Source organism: Pleurodeles waltl, chromosome 1_2 (genome assembly GCF_031143425.1).
Source record: "Pleurodeles waltl isolate 20211129_DDA chromosome 1_2, aPleWal1.hap1.20221129, whole genome shotgun sequence".
Lineage (NCBI taxonomy): Eukaryota > Metazoa > Chordata > Amphibia > Caudata > Salamandridae > Pleurodeles > Pleurodeles waltl.
In genome coordinates this window covers 595,392,180-595,406,959 of record NC_090437.1, presented here as the reverse complement: position 1 = coordinate 595,406,959, position 14,780 = coordinate 595,392,180, and the positions used below count along the sequence as shown (strand labels likewise).

Below are 14,780 nucleotides of genomic sequence, written 5' to 3'. Positions count from 1 at the left end.
TATCTAAGGCAGTTGTCAGGTGACAAAGTTGTGAAACATGGATTGTCATTAGGAATCGTGCCACTGATAAGGGACGAGTGGAGGAATTTTCACGTGGGAGGTCCCACTAAACCATTGATTTATTCTTTATTGGAGCTCTCCTAATTGATGAGGTTTTCACAGGGCACAAGACACAAGCTCATGAGTCAAATTTAGATAGAAGATAAGATAAAGAGTGAAGAAAAGAAGGAAGCAAAGATGTTAAGACAGAAGAAAGAAACATTAAAATATGTAAATACAGAAATAAACAATGGATAAAAAGCAGGAACAAAAGAAATTAAAGAAAGATGAAATTATTTAAGGACTAATTAGAATGAAAGATTTGCACACAGATAAACAGGAGCGGAAGCAAACAAAAGAAAACAGGATAAGGAGATTGAAAAGGGATAAAGGAGGAGGGGAGAAGAAAATAATTAAGCAAAGCAGAAGATGGAAGTAAAAATAGGGAAGGAAAAAGTATAGGAATGAAAGAGGTAACCATAAGCAGTGACATAAGTAGAGCTGCAGGAGGGTAAAAGTAACAAATGAAGGTAGCTAAAATGACGAAATTAAGGATTTACTAAAATACATAGAAATGGGATAACAATGCAAAGAGAACAACAGAGATGGTGAAGTGTAATGATAGGAGTGCGGCAGATGAGATGTAAGGGAGACAAAAATATGAAGAAAAGGGAAGGAGAAAAGTAAGGTGATTTGGAGCATACAGAGGCAGATTCCGGTGAGAGAGCAGGGAAAACTGAGGTAAGTGAAACTTAGACCTTCAGGTGAAAGAAGAAAGATTTAGAGAGTGAGGTCAAACTGACAGTAGTAGAGATTCAGGTAGTCATTCTAGGCATCATGATAATCCTAACAAGAGACCTTGTTTGACCTATTCTGGTTCTTATGTTGCTCTGGCATGAGGTGGGCCTCATTGGCATTGTGTAGGCATCCATGACCAGTGTGGTGCAATGTGTTGATTAACGAGGAGTAATTGAACTGCTCACTCTTTATACAACAAAGTAATGGTAAGGAATGGTTACATTAATCTCAGCCACTGGCGATCACTCTGGGCCAAGTTCCTGTCTATAGTTTTTCACCTACTAGGCCATGCTTGACAGAGACCAGCCATATGCAATTCAGCCTTGATCCTGCTCTAATAGGCGCAGCAGAGATGCAACTGCCAGGCCAGGTCCTCTCCAAGCTGAAACTCGAACAACCCAGACTAGTGTTAACTTTCTTGGGCCTCTTCAGAGACTTAATACTTCTGAGGCACAGTGAGCAAGGGATCTGGGTCGAGATCCCATTCCATCAGTTTATCCTTTGTTCTGTTACAGGGCAGACATTTTGTGATACTCTAGGGACAATTGCTTTTTATCAATCAAAACCACACTGACTACTTTACACCACACTGACTACTTTAAGGGGGCAATTCATCTTACCTATCTAACTAACTTACCTGTCCTAAAGAATAATGGTGTCTAGAGAGTCTGTGGGTGTGATATTGAGATTCGTTAAGCTGGAACGGTGTGGAGCATTTGCTGTCTTATTCTAGATGTCTAGTTTTATCGAAAGCTACAAGAGTCAGACATACCCTATAGGAGCATTCTTATAGGAATCCACAACACAGTTCTGAGTTTCCTAAAATATGGCTTCACTAATAAACAAAGCATCAACTAATCTGGAAGGATTGTTGTGGGAGCAAAATTGTCAGTTAGGTTCCAACCCTGTCCCTACGTCAGCTAGATTTTCATATCTCTGGGGGAATGGGAATCTCTAACAGCCGTTGTGCTATTGGCTTTCCTGCTAAAATCAGGGATAGCTATAAGGGCGATTAGTCCAGACTTTTTGATTCTTGGAAGATAACATCGTATGCAGCCACCACTCATCAGTGAAAGACATTTCTACATTTGTAGTCCATCGTTGGTTATGGGTCAGCCACTAAGAACTAGTGCTATAAAAATAGACTGTCACAGCAATATGAATTCCTAGATCTAGCCAGTGAAAGAAGCACATGTTGTGTTCCAAACCACGACAGACAGGGCAGGCCAACTTAATCCATATTCTCACATTCCCACTAGACCATACCAATGGGATAGGTACACAAAACTGCGAATCCTACCTTTTGGCGGCCTTATCTGAAGTCGGGCTGGACTTGGGGTAATCTTGAAGATGGAGACTGGCCCTACTTTATCCACTTCATTGACATCAAGACGTGTGCTACAGAAACCATTTCTAGGGACGATAATGCAATCCAAAGTAGTCCTGCACAGGCGGGCTCAAGAACTGCGCATTACCCTGTGACAGCAAAGGTACCTCTATTAGCTATTTATGACTGCATTTCTTACAACAGTATTGTAGAGCAGAGTCTTGTAATTAAATGGCCATACATTTGGATTGAGTGAACTTATATTTTAAAGACAGTTGCAGTTTCTCTTGGTATTCAGCGTAATATATATCTGAAGGCTGCAACGTCTATATCATTTCTTTTTAAGAAACATGTTTTTAGTTATTTTTTATGCCCTACAAATATGTATTCTTTTCATTTATTTATATAATTCGATAACACTAGTATTTTAACCTGTTCCACAGAAGCTAAAGTTGAAGTTTTGGAGGGTGAAGTGTTTTCTGCTCCAGGAGATGCACCACATAGTTCTGAAAAAGAAATAACCGGTGACAAAGTTTCCGACGTTTCGATCCAGAGTACAAATGCTGCTTCTGAGCAAGGTAATGTGTGTGTTTTAATGGGTGTGATATTCTCTACTTTTAAAATCTTTTAGCAAAACCTTATAATTAATATATTGTGTAAAGTGCAGTATTGTCTCATGAGATCATGCTGTAACATATGCCAGACTGAAGTATACTAAAAGTGATAGATAGAATGCTTGAATTTACATCAGCCACTGGTAATTACTCTGGCTGCAACTCAGTCCATCGTTATTTTGCATACCATGCCATCTCAGTTTGAGATGCATAAGATGTTAAGTGGGTATACTTTTTTGCACGACTGCATGTATTTAGATTCAAAATATCTACAGATCCTGAGATCCTGGATTTCCACTTTGCAATAGCAAATTCAACTTGTGACACTTAATTGACACTTGGTATTTTATGGATTGGCCCGTTATTTCTAAACTAATGGGTACTCTTTAAAAAGCATGCACAGTTGTTCTTGAAAAAAAAACATTAGTTAAGTCCTTGCATTAGCTGAGGCCTTGAGTAAATTATTAGTTCAGGCACAACTCGGAAACCCACACAAATGGTCTCTAGCTCATTTTGGAGACGCACTTCAAGCTTAAGTATATCATCTGGTTGTATAAAGGAACCGCACAGGCCTTTTTAACACATTATTTTACAACTCGGTTTAAACAATGAATGTGCCTTTAACACGCATTCCTGAACCACGGAGATCTATACAACGACTTGCTTTAGGGGGCGCTGGATTTCGGAATAGTATAATTTACTGCTCCTACTCCAGTCTGCGCTACAGTAAGGAAGATGTTGGACTTAATATCAACACCAGTCCAACAACTCGTTCTTCTAAAACAAGTTGTTGTAAAGACCTGCATGGTTCAGGAATGCATGGTAAAGGCACATTCGTTGTTGAGACTGCATCGTTAAGGAAGTGTGTGGTCCCCATTGCGTAGTGAAGGCTGTTTACCATATAATCTTAACCTTGGTAGAAAAAAAAAAAACCTGTGTGTCTCCTTGTAGGGATCCAAGATAATATTGAATTTTAAACCTCTTCCCACATTCAGAATTCTCATACACTGTTTTTTCTATGATTCTTCAACACAAAGGGAATGACCTGGGGGAGCAGGGGTTTATATCAAATTGTGAATGGGACCATAGAGAAGTCAGGTTGCTTAAAGCTGGAGCAATTACTTTTGGCTACCATTGTTACTAATCTTTGAGTCAGGTTATTGCAATATACTGTAACTAAGCCTCCATAAAAAGAATGACCCTGAGATCACGAAGAATTCAAAATGCCTTTGATAGTTTTCTCATTTTGTGGCAGACTCAACAATCTGACATCTCCACCTCTACCCTGTATCTTCTCCACTAGCTTACCTTGGGTCCAAACCTTACATTAAAAGGACACTGTTAATGCAAAAGTCTCTTTAAAACCTCAGAGTCTGCTACTTTCCACACATTGGTTACCAGCATTCTCCAAACTACTCCTGTCCAAAAGACCCACATCACAAACAATTTCCATGTGCCCTTGGACTAGAAACCACCATTACCACTGTAAATTTGGGACTTATTTTAAACCTTGTCTCGGCTCCTCCAAAGGTCCGAGATCTGCATCCCTCCTCACACCTTGTTTGAGTTGTATTTCCTTTTGTTTTATACCAGATTTTATGTTAGCTACACATACAACACACACAATGTCACAGTTGTATTTTAAGAACCCTTTCTTGGAAAGGTGTGTTGATGGTTGCAATATGGTATTAAGAGCGAAACTATCAAATAAACTGTCTGAAGCAGAAGAGTCTTTTCATGATTCCGGATGCCAACAGGATCCTCAGCTCTTGCACTGTTGGGACTAAAGACCTACAATGAACAAGGCAACTTTGGCACTTGAGGTTCTGGGAGAAATAAAAATCTAAGTATTTCTGTATGGATTGTGGTGATATGTGCAGACACTTGGTACACACTGATGATTGGATCCCCTTACTGTTCAGATCGACAAGCCCGGTGTTAGAAATATGTTTTAGTAAAAGTAGAATCCCTATGAAATTTCGCTGTTTTATCACCAGTTGTTTCAGCTAATATTTTTAAGAGGTTACAGTGATAACCATTCTTGAAAAGTAAAGTGTTTTTTCAATCTTTGAGAAAGTTCCTCAGCACTTGATATGAACAATTCCTTTACTTAAGCTACGGGAAGATAAATGACTTGCTAAAAGATAAAACATGGTCTAAGAGGGAAGCCCAGATTGAAACTGGAAAGCTGATTATGACCTGAGGGATTTAACCAGCAGTGTTTGTACCCAGAGAGAAAAGACAGGACTTTTGCTCATCATTGCCTTTGCTGCTGTCTACCATCTAGTTTGTCTTTATAATCGATACCTTATTTTAAAAGTTCTCTTTAACTTGATATGACATTTTCTTGCACTACTTCCTTCTTTAATAATAGTATTTGATTCCACAGAGATGCCTGCTGACAATGAAATGGCTTCAACTGTGGAGCAAACGTCACATAGTGCTGAAGAACATGTGGCACAAGCTGAAGATCTTTCTGAACTGTCGTTGCGGAAGCCAGAGATTAACTCAGAAGATGCTGTCTAGTTCTCAGAAAGTACGTAATGATGTGTAACCTTAAATTAAAACTTTCTAACTGTACTACTTCAGCAATACATGTTGCTTACATTGTAATATTGTCTAATGAGGATACTAGTCAACTGGTTCCAGATATTAAAGAAAAACTGGGACAGTTTATCACTGGACATGGTCATTGATAGAGAAGCCATAAATCCCAGACCAAATGTTATAACGAACTGAGGCTTATATAGTGTAATTGTTTCTTGGCAGATTAAGGTTATTAAGATTATTAAGGTTAAGATTATTACCAGTACTAGAGAAGCATACAAAGCAATAATGTGTATGGTTTCTTTTTGGCTTCTAAAGAATGTACTAAGTTTACAAATATATTCCTGAAACTGCATTACATTGATTTTTTTAAATATCCAGGCCCTGACCTCTTCCACTCGGTTCCTCATCATGTCTTTGGCTTTACCTCCTCACTACTTCGTTTACAGCCAGTTTAATGTCAGCACAAGATTGTTTTGAATTGTTTAACTTATTTGAAAGTTTCACATATTTGATAGAGAAATCCAGATTAGAGTACGATATAGTTCCCAAATAAATTTTGTGCCACCTTTCCTGATAAAGAACCATCTCAAGCATGAACAGTATCATACAAGTTACAGACATTACTAATAAGCCATTAGACTGAAGCACTGCTATGTTTTCTTTTAAGTGCTCCCAAAAAAGCTCATTATCTGCTGCAACAAATGAAAAATGAGGTGGCGATCCAGGCAGGTTTTAGGCTTATTCAGCTCAAAATCCTTCATCAGGTGTATTTCACCAGATCATGACTGTTGGCCATGGGCAAAATTGCAACGGAACACTGCCTTAGGGGATGTTCAGTATTTGAGTGGATCAAACACTTGATAGGCTTGCGCTCCTATTCTGCAATGTGGCCCTAATGGTAGTGAGGCAAGATATTATACAGACGTGGTGTTGTACAACAGTGCCAACACTGGGTTGATGGGAGACAAATATGGACTGGTGCATGAGAGAGGAAGTACAGAGCTATACAACGTGGGGATACTCCGGCAAAGATGCCAGGGGGTGGAGCTCATGGAGAGGACTGAAAGAGGATCTGTTCTAGGTGTGGAAGGATGCAGAGTCGTAAAGAAAGTTCATTATGCTGTGCAAAGGAATGAGAGACGAATGGACCAGATGCCCTAGGACTACACCTGCACAACGAAACTATCTAGGTGGACTTAACCTAAATGCCAACCAAGTGTGCCACCAGTTGAGAGAGTGGGCACAGGGGTGGGAAGATTGCAGATTGACTCCGTTTTTTATTGCATTAAACCTGAATAAAAAAGATTTTTTTAACAAGTTGGAAAATCATCATGCCAAATGCTGCCTTAAACTTTGGAAACATGACCAGGTGAACCCGTCCTTAAAAGAACTCCGGTGGCTCCACCTGGAATCAAGGATTAAATTAAAAATTCTGTGTACGATTCATGATGCCTACTGGAGCAAAGGAACCGGCTACCTTGAAAACAGCCCCACTTTATATTGCCTTTAACAAGCCTAAATCTAATGCAAGGAAAAAAAAATAAAGCGTAGATCCAGGCACATCAGATGGTTGCCAGGTTTTCAGATAATCTATGTAAAATAACTGTACCCACAATCCGTCTAAATGGCACACAGTTACACTCCCTGTGGCTATTCTGAAAACCTGACCAGAATCAGTCCTTCTTGGACCTACATTGCATACACCTGCATTAGTGACTCCTCTCTTACTTGTGAATTTGGATTTCCCTTCTACCGTTCCCTTTTATGCTTTTGTGCCAAAATATAATGCATTTTCTTGTTTTATTGGATTTTAACACAGGTTTACTTTAACAGTTGTGCTGCAAATGTTTTCAATATATTTCATTCTTATGTTTCTGTTTCAAGGAATTTAGTCTTACAGATGTTTGTACTGAATACCGTTGGCTTGTTCTCACTTCAAATATTAAATCCATTGTCTTGATTCATTATTTCAGTGGGCAAAATAAATCTTTAGTGAATGCTCAAGTTGTTTCTGATTATGCATTTGCCCATGTTTGCCACTGTCTGCTACAATGATGGTAGTTTTATTTATTACTTTCAGGGTCTTTTGTATGTTAGCAAGTAGCCTCTCATTAGATTCAAGTATGTGTGTATGTATCAGGATTTGTAGAGCACAAACCTAGCTAGAGAGCAATGGAGCACTGATCAAGGTTGGGATCCCTGAGTTCCAATTCGGGATTGTTCAGTGAAGCATGGTTGCTAAATCCAATCATGTTGAAATGTAATGTTCTTTGAAGAGATAGTTCTGGGCTTACGTATCATGGAGTTGGGGGGAGATAATCGTTTTTTTGGTCTACACATGATTCTGGAGACTTGCTTGCCATTTGGATGTAGGAGATGATATGTGATTGCAAAAATGAATACAAACATGTAATTCCTAAAGGAGAATCGGTACAATGTACTTGTACAATCGAGGGCAGTGGTTCTTTATCACCCAGCCCCTCATTTTAGTAGTTGGTAGATCACTAAATATCATGGCAGTCTTAGCAGAGGGGTTTATACACCTCACTTGCTCTGAAATAATGTCAAATGTTTCAAGTTTGCCAGACTCCCTTTTAGGGGCTAGATCAGAAATCCTCATTTAAGTTCAGGCTCTTGGGGAGGACATTGCGATGCAGAACACGCTAAAGAAAGGGTCTGAAAAAAGGGTATTATGTGGAGATACCTGGTCACAAAAAAACAAAGGTACAATGTGAAGGCGAAGAGAGGGTGTGAGTAGGGATGGAGAAAAAACATGGGCAGACAATGAGGGAAAGCTAGTTGAAGGCCAACTTCTGGGTAATGTGGTATGGGTTAAATAGTTGGGGTCGAAGGAGCATAGTCCTAAAATATTTGATGGTCTGCAATTACCAGTTGATTAAGTTTTGCTTGAAGGGAGAGGGCCTTGGTGCTCTTCTGAAGTGAATGATGAATGGAACCAGGTACAGTTCTACCACAATTTCAGACAGAATGGTTGATGTACAGTCATCCCTACACATTATGTAATTGGTTTTGAAATAAATGCAAATGTTATGTTATGTTATGTTATGTTATGTTATAGAGATTTATATAGCGCCAAACTGCCAACGGCCTCGTAGCGCTTATACAGCCATAGTGATGACATACTGCTCAAAGAATTATTCAAAAGATTTAAGTTTTAAATAGCCAGGTCTTCAGTTCTTTTCTGAACAACAACTCTTGAGAATTAACTCTCAACTTGAGAGGAAGATTATTCCAAAGTAGAGCACCTTGGTAAGCTACCGATCTTCCTCCCCATCTGTCTTTCCTCGTAGTTGGAACTTTAGCCAGATTAGCTGATGAGGATCTAAGAGATCTTGCTGGAATATAAGCCTGAAAAAGAGTTTTCAACATTTCAGGTCCCTTATCAAATATAGATCTGTGAATGTGGCACAGGGTCTTGAACTGAATCCTTTCAGCTACCGGGAGCCAGTGTAAAGAAACAATTCCTGGTCGTATTGCGTGATGTTTAGGGATGTCTAGTAACAGACGAGCCGCTGCATTTTGTACTCTTTTTTTTGGACAGATAGAGCCCGTAAAGAACTTGAGTTTAGGTGTTACTCCTTCAAACATTTTTATAGCCCCTTGATAAGGCATTCGGTAGGATGAAGAACACAATTCAGGGTGGAGGGGGTTTTTGAGCCTCTATTAAAGTGTGAAAGGAATTATGCTTAGACAGTCATTCTGAATTAATCTTCTGTCAGGTGTTTTACTTTCACTAATGACCGAGCTGACAAAAATCTCTGGAATGCACTTCAGTTCAAAGAAGACATTTATTATTATTTCACCACGAGGTTCCATAAAAAGGATATTAGTAGGTTGAAGGCACACGTTTAAAAATAGTCACAGCAATAAAAGGAAAATATACCACAATGATTCTCAACTGCAATGTACACAGTAAATATGTGATTATATTATAGCATAATTGCAAAGCAAAGAATAAAGTAAAAATTCATCACCGTAGGTCCTGCCAAGCTCTTCACCTTTCTCATGCCAGCAAGAAGATGAGAAAAACTGCGAGAAAGAGATATCCACCCTCACAGGACAAATGTGTGTGTCAGGCATTCAACGTCTAATCCTGACTGAGGTCTTGGAAATTCCACCGCTACTGAGCAGGGCCACCTTTTTTGTATCTTAAAGAACCGAAAGGTCTTTCTAGAGAAAACCCCTCCCATGAAAGAGAAATATTCAAACATGCTGGCTACTGTAGGTCAGAGTTGGAAGGAAAAGCGTCGAGAACTGGCCCCCACATCAAGGCTCTTCTCCCAAGGCAGAACCATTCCCTGCACCGAAAAAAAACATGTACATTCTTATCATGCTGACTGACTAACTGTTTGGTGAGAAAAAATATGAAAAACAAGCACAGTTTACCATGTGGAAAAACACAGCTCAACTGCAATGTCTAACGCCACGATAAAGTCAATAGGCAGCTAAACTGAATACAAAATGTAATCAGCAATTGGTGAACACTGAACAACTAATCCAGGTGCAAAGTGGTGCAACACATTGTCAGTGGTCAAACATACATATTTTCATCACAGCAGGGAAGATTTGCCTTGTCAGAGCAGGGAGCTTGGCATTGCGTGCATTTTGTGTCTGGTTACTTGTCACTGTTTATAGTTTTGAAGTGATGTCTTCCAACGTTTCCTCAGTTTTGCTAGCTTTCCATTTGAGAATAGGCCTGGACATACAGACCTGCATGATTACGGGCCAAATGTCCAGCCTGTTGATATCCCTGCTTGATTATGGCCCTTTGGTGTAGCTATGTGTGCTTTCCTTATTTTGTGACACCAGCGCCCATGTCTGCTAGTAAGACTCCCAAGGGCTCCATATGAAGACTGAAAATTACTGGTGACCGTATGAAGCTTTAGGGAAGCCACAAATCATGGAAATAGGCTCTGATTTGAAGGACACCATGTGGAAAAGCATGGCTTTCTTATTCATGTATGATCAGAACAACTGTAGGGATGTGCGGTAAATTCTCTTTTGTGGGCCAGGGAGTCCAGCAGTGTTTATTGATAAATGGTGACGAATTCTGCAGGATTGTTTCTACTTGTTTACTCTGCTGTGGTGTGTATTGAAGGTAGATTGCTTGGCCTTTTTTTGCTGCAAGACATGGAAACCTTTAGAGGTAATTAGTATCGCAAAACTGAGCCTTCTTCGTCCATACAGATCCACTGAGTATACACATACGAGTAGCTGCCTTGCAACTGCCATACTTTTTTTTAAAACTCAGATGACTAAGCTCCATGCCATCCCTGAGAACCAGGTCGGCCATGATCCCAGAACATTCCTGTGAATTTGAAATGCTGTCCAAAGTACCAGGCTTTCACATCAACAGCGGGTTCTTACAATTGCTGCTTGGGACAAAACACTTTCTATCAATAAGTAGTGCCAAAAACCCACTGAAAAACATTAGTCCAGAATGGCCTGCTGCCCCAGTGATAACTGGTCCTGAAGACCGGAATGGAAGGAGAGGCCGGCGATGAAGGTTTTATTATTGAAGTGGAAGCTTGTATACCTGCCAGTGTGAGGGCAGAGTTAAACCAAGTTATTGATACCAGTGATAGGAAAGGGTCCAACAAAAAGACTGCAATATTTAGTGAGAATCAAAAAAACACTATTGGTACCTAGCTACATATTTATCACCCCAGTAGCTGGTCAGTGTTTTAACATCAACACGCGTCTAAGATACTTTTGCAGACTGTAAGTGTGTGTGAATTACACAGTGTGTATGGTGTACAGTCTGAGCAACGTCACTTGTGGTGAGTGTTGCATAGCTGGGCATCACCACTCAAAAGCCTTGCCTAATGAGACAAAATAAGGTAACGCATCATAAAGTCCCTGAAAAGTATTACAAGTAAACTCTGCTGTAGATAAATGATTAGTCCTTTGACCTCTGTGGACATTAATAATACACCACATTATTGTTCCAGAGTCCAGTTGATTCTCTTAGTCCTTGTATCAGAATGTAAATGTTAGTTACTCTGCATCTGCGTTGGCGTTGGTGACAGGAGAGGCCTAGTTTCTGAGGAGAATTTAATTTACCATTGTTTACATTTTTGTAGTCGCTTGTTCGTCTGTCCCTTACTCCCGTTTTTTTATTTACGTTACCGGAATCCAGTTATTTATTGATTGGTTTGTATAAAATTTAAATCACCTTAAAAACCCTCATAGATCGTGAACTGCCTGGACAAAAAGGAGAGATTGTGAGCATGTTAGGCAAATTCAGATTCCTGAATACAAAAAAATGTGTTTAGATGAAAGGCTATATAAGAAGAGTTTATAAAATATAAGGCTCGAGGGCGGCAGGAGCAAAAATAATCTGTAAAAATATTTTTAGAAAAAAACAGTAAATGTATAGAGCCCTGCAGATGTAATAGAGGACACCTACTTTATAAGTGGATTCAGAAGACCTGGCAGAGATCTAGACAGGCAATTGTGTTGACGAAATGAGCCTGACTGCACTTGTCTGTTTTCACATCCTACGCTACAATGAGAAGCGGGTCTCATTCATAGTTTACTCCAGAACTATTTAAGCCATTTAAAAAAATAAAAAAATTAAATTGACTGTTTTCCATTTCGCATCCAACTTTCTGAGATTCCACTTTCTGTCTATGTTTTCAAAATATTACTATCTGAAGCTTCAATCAAAAATACGAGGTAAAATGTAGGGTTCCACTGTAAATCACTGTACAGTGGCCTCTACCTCTTATGTGTTATGTTACCACCCCTCTCGGCCGATATTGTCTTTCTTTTTTACATTATAAAACCAGAAAACTGTTTTTTAAAAAAAGAGATTTGTTAAAATAGTGGATGGCCGGTCGCACAAATATTCTATGTATCTATAGCGCAATTTGGAGAGGGCGCTCCAGAATTCAGAAAACGAATCGAGCCTGGTTGTGAAATAAATCCTCTGTGAAGCACTAATTCCTGGAGTTAAATGTCATTACAATCCATGTTGCTCTGTTGTTGCCTTACACGTTTTTATTTTTTTTATTTTCAGCTTCATCAGATATCGGATGTTAAGCTGCTAAGGAGTTCTACTTGGAGTATGTGCAACTTTAAATCAAAAGACCAAACCCTCTCCCTTCATTTACCCAGCGTGCACCGTGTGAAAAGGCATCTTCCGTGTTTAAAACTCTTTGTGAAAACCACTTAGTCATTGCTGTGAGCTCCTTTTATAAACTAATATTCAATATTTTATGGCCTCGATTCATAAAATTAAATTACACTTAAGCCCTAGAACTGCGACCATGGGATAGTTGGAATGACTGCGGAATAGATGCACAATGCTGAGAGCGGGGACACAGCAATTTTTCTGGTTAAATGTCATACACTGTGAGCAACGAACCAATAGCTACCTGAGCTGTTAAAGCAGCATTACAATCAATTTTTATAAAAAATCTAATCGTATTTTACTACCTTAAATATCTGTATTTTTGAGGATGAAGTGTTGACATTTTACTCCTCAACCCGTATTTTAATATATTTCCCGAAGATATGCATACTGGAAGAGTTTATAATTTTTTTAAAATAAATTTTTAGGACTACTGCCAATCCAGCTATCCTAGATGAAGCAGTGCGGTTCTACTTTGTTAAAATGAGATCCAGTGGCGTAGCGTGGGGGGTGCAGGGGGGGCCGGCCGCACCGGGCGCAACATCTTGGAAGAGACTCGAGTGCTAAAATCCACGGGTTAGGGGGCGCAAATTACTTGCCTTGCCCCGGGTTAGGGGGCGCAAATTACTTGCCTTGCCCCGGGTGCTGACAACCCACGCTACGCCACTGATGAGATCGTTTGTAGTGGGATGAGTTAAGATGGAGCACGTATTAAAACTTAAATTCTTTGCTATGTAACTAGCTGCTCTAACTTTCTCCATATGGTAGTACTACTGTTTTTCTTCATGTGTGTACTTGAAGCCCCACAAGCACCCAAAGAGGAGCAAATACAAAAATAAACCTGAAGCGTTCTCTGCCTGCGCATGACAATCTATTTAGGTATGTTGAGAAAGTAGCCAATATCTGTTGTACTGTAAAGATATTAAAGAATACGGAAAGTGCAATTACAAATATTCTACTCTATATTTCCGCAATGTCAGAAACTGATATAACTGTTAGATACTAATTAATGATATGTAAACAGATTCTCTTGCTCAAGTCACCTTGCTTCTGATGGTCATTGCGGTGCAACCTGTCGCTTACTGCCATTAACCAAAGCTTCGCTGCACATGGTCAGAAAGAGATATTTCTCTTACCAGTTTTTCTGCCAGATGGACGCCAATTTAATACCCCCTCATTGTTATTTGTGTTCAAAAATGTTTACGAAGGGTCAGCAAATCAGTGCACCAGCTCTCATCGACACGGCATGTTGGCTGTACAAGAGAAATTATTTCTTCAGCAGCTGGTGCTAATATATTGTGTACTCATAACAGAAATGCTATTCCTATCAGCTACATCAAGATAACCAAAAACACAAACAACTCCTCAAACACTTCTGCTCAGTGAGGCATTCAGAAAACCTAGACTTTTTCCATTTAGACAATCATCATAGAGACTTTGGACGTTTGTGTCACATTGCAATGTTTTAAATAATCTCAAAGTAGATGTGTCCCTTTATAATGAAATGTCATAAATATTTCAAATACAACTTTTAGATAAGTAGCTACCACTCAAAGGGCCAGATGTAGAAAGGGTTTCAGCATTCACAAACTCTTCGATTCTCTAACTCGGAGGGTTTGCACACTCTAAAAGCCATTTTCAAATGTACTTGGCCCATTTAATGATTAAGACAAGTTTTCCAAATCGTTAAGTGGGTTTAGGAAACCATAATCAGTATTTGGAAGGTGCATGTTTAACCAGTCCTTCCAAATACTGATTCCTTAGGGTATGTATTAAGTTAATAATATAAGGTCCCAAAACATTAATATTTTGACTACCTACACAAGGGTAGTGCTAACCCATTCACAAATGGGAAGGAGTCCAAAGGGGCCCGTTGTCAATGTTGCAAAAATCATTGCCACTGTCTAGTCTTAAAAAAAGTTTGTAAAAATACAAATAAAAAATAAACGCATCCCGTTTTCCACTAGGGAATACGTGATGAATTAATAAAAAACATTGCTTACTTAAAAGCAATCAGCGAGTCAGTGGGTGTTAGTTTGGGACCGACTTCATTAATATTCCTGAGGTGTTGTGATTCAGTATTTTGTCAGTTTGCAGATACCAGTGCTTTCAGTAAAAGTTGGTTTGCAAGCTGCTACCAAATTAAGACACTGCATTCTTCATACATGGGGCCCAAATATCCTTGTGGGTGAATTGAAAGTATGCTTTGTGGTCAAGAACAACAATGGGTGATGTATTTGATTTATCGAGAGTGCTTGTCCATTCAAATAAATAAAAATTTGCTGCAGTAACAGAA

At 39.3% G+C, this 14,780-nt stretch overlaps 1 long non-coding RNA gene across 1 annotated transcript in view; it reads left to right on the top strand.

The window, feature by feature from the left end:
- LOC138301757 (uncharacterized) overlaps positions 1 to 14,780 on the top strand; it is a 93,548-nt gene extending 78,768 nt beyond the window's left edge. Inside the window, exons 2-4 of the long non-coding RNA XR_011205116.1 lie at positions 2,608 to 2,742; positions 5,168 to 5,314; positions 12,371 to 14,780. This is a non-coding gene — a long non-coding RNA (uncharacterized lncRNA). The remainder of the gene's footprint in view (positions 1 to 2,607; positions 2,743 to 5,167; positions 5,315 to 12,370) is intronic.